Raw genomic sequence first — 15487 nt, forward strand, 5'->3', positions numbered from 1 at the left:
GGTGGCTGTAAAAGGGAAATAAAAAAAGCTGTTATTATAATCCCCACCCCCCCAAAAAAAAACTAACTACCAAATCAGTCTAACAGTTATTCTCACCTAGGCAACAAATAATTGTGAGGAAGAAGGCATCTCCTTAGGGTATATGGGGGGTGGGGGGATAGAGTTCTTCCACCTCCCTTCTCTGAGGCAACTTCAGTCTGAAATCTTCACTAGCAGAACCTAAGGTCGAAAAATGAAGACCCCAGTCAAGTCTTCTCACCATTATTTGCTTCTCTCATTCCCAACCCTTTCAGAGATCTTATGAAATGCATCTTTCCACCTCACTTCAGCTTAGCCAAGTCTTCTGCCAGGTACCTTACCTAGTCCACCACTCTAAGCCATCTTCCTACTCAGGGATTCAGCTGCCCAATTCACCCCATTAACCCAGGTCCCCTAAAAAACTAAGTTTATAAGAAGTAATATGAAATACAGACAGATTAAAAAATATATATATATATATATATATACACAATGGTTACTAAATATAAATAAAACCAATACTAAAAGGCAACAAAATTCAGGTCGAACACAATGAGTAAAGCTGGTATCAGGCTATGAAAACACATTCTTTCTGTAAATAATGGATAAACGGAAAAAAGAGGGGTTTGTAACAACAGTCAAAATCAGTATTAAGTGGTATTTATTGTATAATAGGCTGGGAGGTTCTTGTCTGGTTTGGGGAAAGTATTTGTGGTCTCAAAAAACTAATAAAGAACAAATATGTAGATTGCTTTAAAAGAAAAAGAAAAAGGTCAAAAAAGTTTGCCAAGAAATAACTATGCCTTGAATTTACATCATACTCCTAGTTCCAAAGCACTTTTCCATGTTATCTTATCTTATCCTCAGATTAGTCTCATTCCTAGGGAGACCAAGCATACTATTATACACAGATTAAATGATATGCCCAAAGTCACATTCCCTATGTGTAGAAAAACCAGAACCCGGGGCAGCTAGGTAGCACAGTGAATAGAACACCAGTTCTGAAGTCAGGATCATCTGAGTTCAAATATGACCTCAGACACTTGATACTTCCTAGCTGTGTGATCCTAGGCAAGTCACTTAAACCTAATTGCCTCAGGAAACAAACAAACAAACAGAAACCAGGGTTCTTCACATAAGAACAAAATGCCACAGCAAGCCACCAAGACTGAAGGAGAAAATTCTATTCACATTTACGGAGAAATTGATATTTAAAACATGACAAACTGGTCACTGGATCCCTGGAGGAATTATTGCTAATGGAACAGAGACCTGGCTTTTGTGTATGTGGGAGACAACACCTAGAAAAGTACAGGACTTCAATGCTTTGCCCAGGCTCCAAACAGACCCTCTGTGAACCTGGATGTGTGTGTGTGTGTGTGTGTGTGTGTGTGTGTGTGTGTGTGTGTGTGTGTGTGTGTGTGTGGTGCTGGTCTTGAATAAAATTTAGCTTCCTATTACTACTAAGCCTATACCCTAATGAAATATATGTATTTTGTACATATATGATATATACAAAGATCTTTACAATAGTTTCTTTTCTGTTGGCAAAGATCTGGAAACTAAGAGATGCCCATCAATTAGAAGAATGGCAATAAATACAATGAATATGATTTTGCTGCAAGAAATAATAAAGGTGTTTGGTTCCTGGTCATGTGGCCAACAAGCAGGAGGACATTTTCTTTAATCTTCACAACCTCTTAAATCTCTCCAAAAAAGGAATTATGTGCAACTTAAATTGTCTCCATGGTCTTGGTTGAACCCAATCCCAAATGCAGTGAAAATCAATGAACACAATAATAACCCCCAACTCCCTCAATCAGCACTCCCTCTGTGACCTCCCACAGTGATGTACCAGCAGGGCCGCACAAGCTGACCCACAGCCTCACAACAGAACATAATTCTATACCACCATTCCTCCTTGTCCGAGTATGTCGTAAAACCAGAAGCTTACTTGAACTACAGCAGTATAGTTAAAATACATTTCAATTAGAGAACTGAGAAACAGAAAGAATTGGGATATACCAGGTGTGGTATATCTCTACCCTGCTAGAGAAGAAGGAATCCCGACCCTCCCTTCCAGTTTCAATTCTATCTACCCTAATCCCACTTGCTAGTGGTCAGGGGGGTCAGGAATGCCAGCTCATCAGGAAGGAGCCAGGCCTCAATGAGTGCCAGTAGATGAAAAGAATGACAAAGGACACAAAAAACAAGTTAGTTAACTCGGAAGCAGGCAACCCAGACAGCAAAATTAGAAGGGTTATGTATATCTGGATTGAAGGAGATGAGAGCTAGGAGTTTGTTTATACAATAACACCAGGGATCCAAAATCATTGGGATGGGGAGGGGACTATGGGATGGTATTAGGCTACCCATTGAATAATAAGATTAGGCAGACTATCCTTGACTGGAAACCACTGAAGGAAGTTCATAATTAGATTATTCAGGGGGCACTATCATTCAGTAATGTCTCCTTTTGTAGAGGTAAAGCTTCCAGACTCTCCCTCCACCACCCTCATTGAGCAATCTTGCCTCCTTTGAGGTTCACTCCATCTATATTTATCATCCAATAGAGTCTGGTAACTATCATCTACAAATCCCCAGCACTTTTTCCTTCCTCCCTCAATTAATTCAATGGCTTGCTCATAGCATTTCCCTCCTTTCCCAAGTCCTGCCCTCCTATTAGGGGACTTCAACATACTCTCTCAAATACCTTGACTTCCCAGTTTTTCAATTTACTCATTTTCCATGACTTCCAAATCTTTCCATTCATACTCAAACCTTCCATGACTTGCCTACCCCAATCCTCTCAACTGAGAACTTTGATTCTTATTTTACTGGAAAAAGGGAGGCTTTTCATAGAGAGCTCCCTCCTCAATCTCACATTCCTCAAATGCCCCTTACCACCATCTCCTCCTTCACTCCAGTCTCAATGAAAGAGATGGCCCTTCTCCTTGCCAAGTCTAGTCTCTATAAATACAAGTGATCCCATTCCATCTCTTCTCTAGCAGATTGTCCTCCTATATCATCCTTCTTTTTCACTAGTCTTCAATCTCTCCCTCTACATTGGCATTTCTCCTCCATATAAACACATCCACCTCCACTATCCTCAAAAAACCCTCACTTGATGTATTCATCCCTACTAGGTATTATCTCATATCTCCCCTCCCTTTTGTGGCCAATCTCCTTGAGAAGGTCATCTACAGTTGCTGTCTCAACTTGTTTTTATCTCACTCTCTTAACCCTCTTCAATTTGGCTTCCAATCTTATCATTCTACTGAAACAGCTCTCTCCAAAATTATTAATGATCTCTTAATTGCCAAATCTAATGGACTTTCCTCAGTTGTCATTCTTCTTCACCTCTGGTCTGTAACATTGTTGACCACATTCTTTTCATTGACATTCTTTCTCTAAGTTTTCATGACACGTCTCTCTTCTGCTTCTCCTTCATCCTGGCTGACCACTCCTTTGCAGTCTCCATCCATCCAGGCTATTCATCCAGATCACATCCACTAACAGTGGATGTCCTTAAAGGATCTGCACTGGGCTCTCTTCTCTTTTCTCTCTATACCCTCTCCTTTGGTGATCTCAGCTCCTAGGACTTCAACTATCATCACTATGCAGAAGATTCTCAGATCTATTTGTCTAGTTCCAACCTTTCTCCTAACTCCCAGCATTGCATCCCCAGCAGTGCCTACTGGACATCTGAACCTGGATGTAACCTAGACAGCTTCAAATCAACATATACAAAACTGGGCTACAATTTTCCTCCCTGACAACCTTTAGCTGTTTCTAATTCCTCCATTACTACTGAAGGCATCAATAGCCTTCTGGTCACCCAGGCTCAAAATCTTGAAGTCATTCTCATCTCCTCACTCTCATTCCCATATCCAATGATTTAACAATCAGTGAATCAATCAGCAAGCATTTATTAAGTGCTTATTATGTGCCCCGCACTGTGTTAAGTGCTAGGAATATAAAGACAAAAAAAAAAAAAAATCCCTACTCTCAAGGATCTCACAGTCTAATAGGAGAGAGAACACATAAACAACTATGTATGCACAAGACAGATACAGGCTACATTGAAGTAATCGAAGAGGGAAGACTCCGGCATTAAAGGGGATCTGGAAGAACTTCCTGTAGAAAGTAGGATTTCAGTTGAGACTTGAAGGAATCCAGGGAAGCCAGGTAACAAAGATGAGGAGAGAAAGTATTCCAAGAATGAGGGACAGTCTGAAAATAGGCAGGATTAGGAAATGAAGTGTCATGCAAGTAATAGTAAAAAGGCCAGTGGCCCTGGATCGTAGAGTACATGGAAAGGAGTAAGGTATAAGGAGACAGGCAATGTAGGGGACAAAGAGCTAGGTTTGAAAGGATTAGAACATCAAGAAAGTATGTATGAAAAATGTGGCAAAGATAGAGTTAACGAGACCTGGAATAGATTGGATATGATTGAAGAGTTGAACATAACAACTAGGTTTCCAGCCTGGGAGATGGGAAGAATGAATGGTAATACCCCCAGCAGTAAGAAGTTCAGAAGAGGGATGGTCTAACAGGGAGAGATCCTTGACTCCATTTTCATTCTTGCCTAATCCACTGCCAAATCTTGTTGGTTCTACCTTCACAACAGTTCACTTCCAGCTCACTGGCCAGTCTGCTCCACCTCCTGACTGGATTCCTAAAGAATGGACTCCATTCTGAGGCCTGATTGCCTATTGGTGAGTTTCTGCCCTGATCATCACATCTTGAGGAGCCACAAAACTGCTCTCTCAAGTTTGTAATGATCACTTACTTTCCAAATCCAGTGACCTTTTTTCAATTCTCAATCTTCAATCCTGGAACCATCCCCAAGCCTCAGACATCATCAATCACCCTCTTCTCCTTAATATTCTCTTCTCTCTCAGTTTTTGTGATACTTCTCTCCTGGCCTTCCAGCTTCCTCTCAGCTATGCTCAACCTTCACCCCAACTTTCTTGTCCTTTGTAAGTACCCTAACCCCTTCTTTCCAGCTCTCCTTTATGTTTTGTCTTTCCCTGTTACAATAGAAGCTCTTCAAGAGGTTGGACCATTTTATTTTCTTGTCTTTATACCTCCAGCACTTACCACAGTGCTTGGCAATTTGTAAGCACTTAATAAATGCTCTTTCTTTTGTCTCTGTCCCCTTCTCTCCACTTCAACAGCCATCAGTCTAGCTCAGGACTTTGTCACCTCTAGCCCAGACCTTCCTATTGATCTCCCGGACTCAGGTCTCCTCCCACTCCAGTTCATCCTTCACACAGCAGTCAGTCATTTTTCTTAAAGTGTAGATCTGACCATTAAATCTCATTACTCAATAAACTCCAGTGACTCCCTATTCCCTCCAGTCCAAATATAGACTCTTGCATTTGGCACTGAAAGCTTTTCATAGCCTCCCCTCCAAGCACCCTACAGTCCAGCTTATAGCTCCTTACATGGCACTGCACGTCTTCCTCATGCTTTGTACTAACCATCCCCCAGGCCTGGAAAGCTGTCTCCCCACCTATGCTTTTCTTAGAATCCATAGCTTCTTTCAGTAACTCAAATGCCATAATTTGCAATAGATCTTTCTTTGTCTCTCTAGCTGTCAGAGCCTTGCCCTCTGAGACTAGCTTTCATCTATGTATGTTTGTGTCTTATATGTGGGGGAGTAGGGAAGGGAAATAAGCACTTATTAAGCACCTACTTTATGCCAGGCACTGTACTAAGCCCTTTACAGATAGCATTTCATTTGTGCCTATTTATATGTTATCTCCTATTCTAATGTAAACTCCTTTAAGGGAGAAGGGCTGGATGATGATCTTTCAGGTCATTTTAGTTCTAAATCTCTGATTTTCTGATCCTTGGCATCTTCAGAGATATATGTGAGTTCGGTTTTGCTAGTGCAAATATTACGGTTAAATGTATAGTGGCTGGGCAGACAAATAAGGCAGGCAGGAATGCTCTGGAAATTGGAGGAAAGTAGGTCAGGAATTAACAATTCACCAGAGATAATCAACAAGGCAGATAGTTATACTATGGTCAAAGACTAAACAGTAGCAAACTAACAACCACATTCATGAATTTTGTATTTAAGTTCTCAGTCCCCAAATGGATTATTTACTTTGATTTTTACTATGAGTTAATAAATATGAATTTGTATTTCAGGTATTTGTTTGAATTGAACAAATCTTCCATCTCTAAAGCCAATCCTGCCCTAACTCACCTTTATTCAGGGTTTCATCACCTCTTAGATTATTATAGTAGGCTTCTAGTTGCTTTTCCCAGTCTCAAGTGTTCCGGTACACTGTTGCCAAGATTATTTTCCTTAAGCACAGATTTGTTCATGTGCTTTCCCTACTCTAATAACTCCAATGGCTTCCCATTACTTTTAGACCCCAATATGAACTCCTCTGTTTAGCTTTTAAAGCCCTATATAACCTGGCCCTAATGACTTTTCTAACCTCAGTGGATATTCCTCACATGCTGAAATCCAGCCAAGTGGCCTCTCTCTGTTCCTCACTCACAACACTCCATCTCTGGCCTCCATGCTTGTGCTCTGGTGGTCACCAAGGCCTGGCATGCTCTCTCCCCACCTCTGCTTCTTAGAATTCATAGCTTCTTTCAGTAGCTCAAAGGCCACTATGTGCAATAGGCTTTTTCTGGTCCTTTTAGCTGCCTTCTGTTAATGTATGTGTGTATCTTATATGTGGGGGCAATAGGGAAGGAAATAAGCATTCATAAAACACCATCCAATAAATACATATGTGTGTATACAATATATCTACATATATTGTATCCTCCATTAGAATATAAGCTTATTGAGAGTCCAGATTTTTCACTCTTTTCTCCCCCAAGTCTAGCAAAAGGTCTGGTACACAGAAGGACCTTACTACTTATTTTGCTTCTAACAGAACAAGCCTCCCTCAGTTCACCCACTCTTCTATCAGCCTCCCCCTTCTCTTATCCCCTTCCTCTCCTACTTCCTTGTAGGAGAAAATAGATTTCTACACCCAGCTGAGTGAGTGTGTGTTATTTCTTCTTTAAGGCATTCTGGTGAGAGTGAGATTACAGTGTTGTCTTCCACCACCACCCAACTTCTTGTGTAATCTCTTTCCTATCTCTTTTATGGGAGATAATTTACCTCATTTACCTCCCTGCTTCTCCCTTCTCCGATTGCATCCCCCTTTCTCACCCATTAATTTTTTAGATATCATCTCATCATATTCAATTCACACCTGTGCCCTCTATGTAGACTCCTTCCAATTGCCCTAATAATGATAAGGTTCTTAGGAGAAAGATACAAATATCATCTTCCCGTGTAGGAATATAAACAGTTGAACCTTCTTGTATCCTTCTATGATTTCTCTTACCTGTTTTTTATGCTTCACATGAGTCTTGTATTTGAAAGTCAAAGTTTCTATCAAAAACAAGGAAAATCCACCAATAGACAGGTACCCTCTTCCACAAATTCCCTCCTTAGTTGGTTGTTGTCCTTCATTCTCTTAGAGTCAAGTTTTAGTGTATCCAACTGTGGTTCATCAGACCAATATGAGTTTGGAGTGCTCTACCATGGGTCAGACACAAATTGTCCAAGTAAACATTTGGAATGGATTCTCTAAATTCGTGCATCTCGTGTTTCTTTTAAATTAGTTCTAATCTGTTCATAGACCACATCACCTTCTCTGAAGAGAGCATGCTGGGTGGTCCTATGCCAGGTCTTCCACATCACACAATTAATTCCAAAGTTCCTAAAGACAGATTTTGAAAATGTCCTTATATCACTTTTTCTGACCACCATGCAAATGCTTGCCCTGTGTGAGTTCTCCATTAAAATAAGTCTTTTTGGCAAAGGTATGTTTAGCGTTTGAACACTGTGACCGACCTAAAAGAGTTCTGCTCTCTGCAATAGAGTTTGAATGATTAGCAGTTTAATTTGAGAAAGGACCTCAGTGTCTGGTATCTTATCTTGCCAGGTGATCTTCAGAATCTTTCTAAGACAATTCAGTTTCCCGACATGGTGCTGATAGACTGTCCAAATTTCAAAGACATACAACAATGAGGGCAGGGGCAGCTAAGTGATGCAGTGGATAGAGCACCAGCCTTGAATTCAGGAGGACCAAGTTCAAATCTGGTCTCAGACACTTAACACTTCCTGGCTGTGTGACCCTGGGCCAGTCACTTAACCCCAGCCTCAGGGGGAAAAAAACACAAAAAAACCAAAAAACAAACAATGAGGGCAGTACAACCACTCTGTAGAACTTCAGTTTGGTAGTCACTCTAATATCTCTTCTTTCCCACAATTGTGTGTCAATCTCATCAATGTGTATATCCCTGGAAAGCATATTGCCTAGGAAAATGAACTTATCCACAGCATTGTAAACTTCTCCATTTGCTCTAACTAATGGTTCTACCTAAGGATGGTGCAATGCTGGCTTATAGACTAGTACCTGTGTTTTCTTAGTGTTACTTATTAGGCCAAAATTAGCATAAGCAGCAGTGAATAGAGCCATACGTTGTTGCATCTCAGCTTTAGAGGCTACATTGAGTGTACAATCATCTGCAAACGAAAACAAAACCCAAAAAAAAAAAAAAAAAAAAACCATGCATCAGTACTCCCTTCACTTTAATCTTGACTTGTGGCCTTTTCAAGTTGAAAAATTTACTATCAGTTCAGTAGCTGACCTTGATGCCATGTTTGTCCTTATTGAAAGCATTTGACATCATGGCTTCATATGTTATGCTGTGACTTATGGAAATGTTTTGCACAACTTCACAATGTGCCTTCTCAATTGGAGGTGGGATGTAGAGGAAGGAAAGGAGAGAATCTGAAATTCAAAGTTTTAAAAATAAATATTTTAAAAACTGGAAAAATAAAATATGTTTTTAAAAAGCACATCATGCTAAAAAGCATGGGAGCAAGAACAGATTTGTTTCGCTCCATTGGTGACTAGGAAAGCAAGAGAACCTTATCCATTATCCAAAACCCAGGCAAGTATGCCATCATGAAATTGAAATATAATACAGGGCAACCAAATTTTGACATAATTTTCCACAAGCTCTTACAAGTGACAGTATCAAAGACCTTGGTCAGATCAGACTTACATTGTGGCTACACCTCTCTTGTACTCCTGGCATTTCTCCTGGAGTTGTCAGGCAGCAAACACCATATCGACTGTTTCTTGGCCCTTTCTGAAGCCACACTGGCTTTCAGGTAGATGACCATGTTCCATCAGCCTATCAAGGAGAACTCTGTAAAGAACCTTGCCAGAAATGACTAAGAGAGACCCTCCCTGTGATTGTCTTAGGACAGTGTATTCCCTTTACCTTTAAACAGTGGACAATTGAACTCCTGGGGTATAACCTCCTCTTGCCATATAATCTGGAAAATTTCAGTCAGCTTTTTGATGAGCAAGGACACTCTACCCTCCATCCTCTTGCAATTTGAGCTGAAATAGAATCAGCACTAGGTGCTTCTCCACACTAAAGGAACCGAATGACATTCAAAACCTCTTCTTCAGTTGGAAATTCAACTAGGGAGGGATTGACTTCAAATGGTGAACAGCCAATGACTTCAGCATGTAATGCCGGGGAAACTGAGGCAGGGGAGAGATTAGAGAATAATTTATTAAATGGGAGAGATATACTGGGATCAAATGGATCCATGGTTTGGTCCCAGGGTTGAATGAGACTGATGCTGTTTGAGTGGTCTAGATTTCTGGTGGTCTAGAGGTTAGTGGCTATAAGAGAGTTAAGAATCCCTTTTAAATTGGCCGCAGGTTTTAGGAGTGATAGAATTCACTCATTCCTGAAATATTAGTTGCAAAATGAAAGCTTATTGTTGGATAGAAATCAGTTTAACTAGAGACTGATTTATACAGTGGCAGATCTATGAAAAATGGAGTTTGCAACTGCCATGGTAAGCAGGGCAGGCTTAGATGAGCAGAAAACTTTTAGGACACCTTTTTTTTCTTTCTTTCTTTCTTTATTATAGTTTTTATTTACCAGATATATGCATGGGTAATTTTACAGCATTGACAATTGCCAAACCTTTTGTTCTAATTTTTCCCCTCCTTCCCCCCCCGCCCACAGATGGCAGGTTGACCAATACATGTTAAATATGTTAAAGTATAAATTAAATACAATCCATGTATACATAGGACATCTTTTCTAGCTCCGTCCTCATACCAGGAGGTGAGCAGTACAGTCCTTACAAGGCTGCTCAGACACATGGGGACTATCAAATCCCAGTCATGCTTCCAGTAAAAACATGACCCTATGGCTTGAGATGCCTGTCTACAGATTGTGACTACAGCTACCAGTGTATGTGCACCTTCTGCTTTGTCACCTGCCAGTCACCACAAGACTTTGAGATAAGTAGAAATGGCAAAATGGTATGGGCGATGTCTTTTGATTGGTGCATAATTAGGATTGAAGTGAGGCAGAATTTCACGAAGTTGTCAGCCTCATTCTCTCTTCTAAAGTCATCGTTGTCCAGTGGCAGGACAGTCAAGACAACTGGTGATGGTTCAAGATGCAGTGAATTATCTTGGTAGATTTGATGTCTAAGTTCTAAGTGCACCACCACTTCACGTGGTCTTCACAGCCACTGGGACAAATTGTTCTCATCTACCCATCCCAGGGAAGTCTTCAGAGGCTTGAGGTAGACACTCTAACTCAAAAACATGTTTGAGATCTCTTACTTAGTCTTAACCTAGTTTAGCCCCTCTGCCAAAATGGTTTACAAGGGTGTGGCCACTGTGCATGCTACAGCTTCTGGGAACCACAGGTGATCAGATGGATACCAAAGGTGTAGCGTGTGTTCAGTGAAGATCAGTACCTCTGATGTGAGGGTTGCTGAGCCTTTCACAAAGCTGCTTTCCAACAGGAGAATGAACCCTCATGGAAAAGAACACACGCATAGGAAACATATGTAACCTATTTATATAGTAACAGTAACTCACTAGTTACATAGTAATAATAACTCATAAGAGTAACTCATGTTTCTAAGACTCCTACTAAATCCTAACTTAAGTCCTAGCCATAACCCTTCTCTATTTCTCTTCACACCTCTTGCTTTCTGTAGTTGTCTCTGTTGTGCCACCACTTCCTGGTTTTCTGCCCATCTGTTCTCTCCTGGCTCTCTGCTCCTATTGCAACTGTTATGAAACCCATTCCTCACCAGGGAAGGTTTTCATCTTTAGTTCATAGCCCAAGGGACTACTTGAGGTTTTTTTTCAGAGTCAGGACCACAAACCAGACAATCCCAAAGACTTGGTATTAGGCTAGGTCTCTCTTCTTAATTCCTTTCCTTCTGCCTCATCTGCCACTCCTTGAACTCAGTCTGCCCTTTGTCTTGGGGAAAGTACACTCCCTTCAGCTGCCATCACGGCCCTATGGAAGAGTCTGGATCCATGTAAATCACATTTGGAACACACTGAGCAAGATTGAAAGGGTGCCTGTGTAGCAGTAAATACCCAGTTAAGACTACAAACACAAATTTATAGCAAGCATAATCAATACAGCTGTGTGACTTCCTCCAACAATGTACACAAGAGGAGAAAGGGCAGGAAGGCAAGAGTAATCCAGGTTGGAAAGGGATGCATGGACAGGAACAGAATAACAGAGCAACGAGTTCCAAAATTTCTTGCTGTTGTTCAGTTGTTTCGGTCACATCCAACTCTTTGGGACCTTGTTTGGGGTTTTCTTGGCAAAGATACTGAAGTGGTGTGCTATTTCCTTCACCAGTCCATTTTACAGATGAAAAACACTGAGGCAAACAATGTTAAATGACTTGCCCAGGTTTCTACAACTAACTACTAAGTGTCTGAGGTCACATTTGAACTGACTTCAGGACTGGCACTCTCTCTACTGCAAGAAAAATGAATCTCAATAATATCAGAAGCATATCTGGCCGTAGGCTTCCTGTGTAAGGGCACTCCACGAATGTACCATGACATGCACGTTCCCTGTTTGTTTCCTTTCATGTGCACTCCCTCGGCATGTCCAACCCTGCCATTCATGGTGTGTGTGATAGCCAGGTGATAAACATCATTCAGCAGCTATGTCCCAGGCACTGAACTAAGTGCTAAGAATACAAAGAGAGGCAAGGCAAGTCTCTGCTCTCAAAGAGCTCACAGTCTAACAGGAGAGACAATACATATACATACACTTAGGCTAAATTAGAGATAATCAACAGAGGGAAGGGTATAGCATTGAGAAGTATCAGAATAAAACTTCTCTTAGAATGGAGGATTTTGCCTGGCCCTGAATGAAGTGAGAGAAGGCAGAGGTAGAAATGAGGCAGGATAGCAGCCCAGGAATGAAGAACAACTATTAAAAATGCCCAGAATCTGGAGATAAGGTGTCTTCCTCAATAGAGTCCAGTTTTAAAAGATCACAGAGTATGTGGAGATGAGGAAGATGTAAGAAGACCGAAGAGGTTAGAGGATATAAGATAGGAAGGATTTTTTAAAAATTAATTTTATAATTATAACATTTTTTGATAGTACATATGCATAGGTAATTTTTTTTTACAACATTATCCCTTGTACTCCCTTCTGTTCCGAATTTTTCCCCTCCTCCCCTAGATGGCAGGCATTCCCATACATATTAAATATCTTATAGTATATCCTAGGTACAATATATATGTGTCTTAATTTGCATTTCTCTGATCAGTAGTGATTTGGAACACTCTTTCATATGAGTGGAAATAGTTTCAATTTCATCATCTGAAAATTGTCTGTTCATATCCTTTGACCATTTATCAATTGGAGAATGGTTTGATTTCTTATTTGATTATTGATTTCTTAGAGTCAATTCTCTGTATATTTTGGAGATGAGGCCTTTATCAGAACCTTTAACTGTAAAAATGTTTTCCCAATTTGTTACTTGATATGAAGGATTTTGAATACCAAACAGAGGATTTTGAATTTGATCCTGGAAGGGAGAGACAGCTTCTAGAATTTTTAGAATGGGCAAGTGGGAGGTTGGAGGCAGTTATAATCATCAGACTTAGTGATTTAGGAAGATGAATTTGAGCCACGAGAAGGATGGTTGAGGCAGGCAGACCTGCTGTTGCAGCAGTCCAGGGATGAGGTGATGTGAGGATCAGCACTAAAATGATGGCAGTGTCAGAGGAGACAAGGGGATATCTGTGAGAGATGTTACAGAGGTAAAAATCCATAGGCCGTGGCAGCAGTTTGGATATGGGAATGAGAGATAGTGAAGAGTTGAAGATGAAACCTAGGCTGGGAGCCTAGGTGACTAGGTGGTACCCTTGACAATAGGAATAGGAAAGTTAGGAAGAGGAAAGAATTTTGGGGGAAATACATTGAATTCAGTTTTGAACAAGTCATTTAAGATGTCTGGTTTAAAATGTACAACAGGTGATCGTAAATGTGAGTCTGGAGATTAGGAGGCAGGTTGCTATTGAAAAAGTATTGTCAGAATTGAAATGATCATTAAAACCATAAGATCTGATGGGATCACAAAGTGAAATGGTAGAGGGAAAAGAGAAGAGAATGGGGCCTCAGGGCCCTAGAGACACTCATGGTTAGTGGACATGACCTAGATGATGATCCAGCATAAGAGACTGAGATGGAGAGTTGACTCATGGGAGGGAAATCAGGAGACAGTAGTGTCACAAAACCTAGAAAGAAGAGAAAATCCTAGAGAAGAGACACTGACTGACAGTGTCAAAAGCTGCAGAGACATAAAGGATGAGGGTCAACAAAAGACTATTAGATTTGTCAATTAAGAGATATTTAACAACTTAAATATTCTTATTTCATTAAATGCCTTTGCTTTAAACTGTGTCCTCTAGATGATTATTAAAAATACACACGTTGATAGAGCCTTGTGGGCTACGTTTTTTAGTAAGTGTAGGCCCATAGAATGAATACCTTGAATATATGATAGTTTTTTTGGGGGGGCACATGAGAGATGGAGTGTCTGGGGTGCTGCAGTTGATTTAGGTAATAAATAAAAATACTGAGTTTGTAGTGAAAAAGACTCAACTTCAAATCTTGTGCCTCAGCAGAAGTAATAACCATGTTATCCTAGGCAATCTAAATTTTCTCAACCTTAGTTTCCTCATCTGTAAAATGGGAAATAACAGCACTTTGTCTCACAAGGTTGTTGTGAAAATGAAATGACATAGCATGTAAATCTCTTTGCAAACCTTTAAATGCTCCTTAAATAAATAGAAGTCTTATAGTGTATTACCTCTCTTCAAAGTTGTCAGATGAGATCAAAAATATGAAAGCATGTGAAACATGTTTAGAAGAACTGCACACATTTAACCTATATTAAATTACTTGCTATCTAGGGGAGGAGGGGAGGGAGAAAAATATGAACACAAAGTTTTGCAAGACTGAATATTGAAAACTATCTTTGCATGCCTTTTGAAAAACTAAAAAAGCTATTACAAAATGAAAAAAGTATGAAAGCATTTTGAAAACTAGGACTCACACAAATACAGTGCATCACAACTATTTTAGAAGAGTATCACAGGGAGAACCCAAAACAATGAATTTCCAGTATGATTCTGATCAGGCATAGTAGCATCTAAAAAAGTTTAATCAAGGACAGCCTTCCTGATACCTTTAAAACTCTAGTCATATAGGATAACTCGGCCTGTCTCTAGAGAAAACCAGTTCTTTCTCAGCACAGAATAGTAGGAAACAGCATTTGATTTAAGCTCCTAACACTTGGATTTGAATTCTGGCCCTAATGCTGATGCTTTGACTTTTGGCATATCACTTCACTGCTCTTAGTTTGTTTCCTCACATATAAGAAAAATTGGCTAGAAATGTCATATATCTGTATAATAATGTGAGCAATATTATTTGGTTCACATGTCAAAGAATCACTAAACTGTCTATGATAGGAGGGGTTTTTAAAAAGAATGTGTAGTTGCAAAGTAATAAATATCCACCAGATGGAGACATTGCTGTTCCTCAGCAACAGAGGACTTGGCACCTGTGACATAGAACCAACCAATGATCTTGAGAAAAGGGATCTTGGGAAATCTGTCAAGGAGTCTAGCATCTGGAACAAGTAACTCCACCAGGTTGCTATCCTGTCCTTAAACATGTGTAGGAAAGGGATCTCAGAGGATTCTTCAACATAGCAGTCAGTGATCATTCTCATTGTCAGGAATATCTCCTTCCTCTCCCTGTGAAAAATGCCTTCTGTTACAATTTTAAATCTAACTTTCTTCTTGTTTGATCCTCAAGGCTTTCTAAGGCTATGCGAATGGAATATAAGTTCGGACAATTGTTCCATCTTGGAGCAGCTTTCAATATGGGCCCTGATGAATGGTCATTTACAGGCTAAAGTTGGCCCCCCAACTAGGGATGGTTGGAAAATCACTATGTAATCATTCCTAGTGGCTTGCTTTATCTTTAGAAGTCATGATTACCTAAATTAAAAAAAAAAAAAAAGAAACAGAAACAAAATATAACATGCTGGA

At 40.1% G+C, this 15487-nt stretch overlaps 1 long non-coding RNA gene across 1 annotated transcript in view; it reads left to right on the forward strand.

Annotated features, from left to right (window-relative positions):
• LOC141548348 (uncharacterized) overlaps positions 1–15487 on the forward strand; it is a 31011-nt gene that overhangs the window by 666 nt on the left and 14858 nt on the right. The window lies entirely within an intron of this gene.

Source organism: Sminthopsis crassicaudata, chromosome X (assembly GCF_048593235.1).
Source record: "Sminthopsis crassicaudata isolate SCR6 chromosome X, ASM4859323v1, whole genome shotgun sequence".
In the NCBI taxonomy this organism is placed as follows: domain Eukaryota; kingdom Metazoa; phylum Chordata; class Mammalia; order Dasyuromorphia; family Dasyuridae; genus Sminthopsis; species Sminthopsis crassicaudata.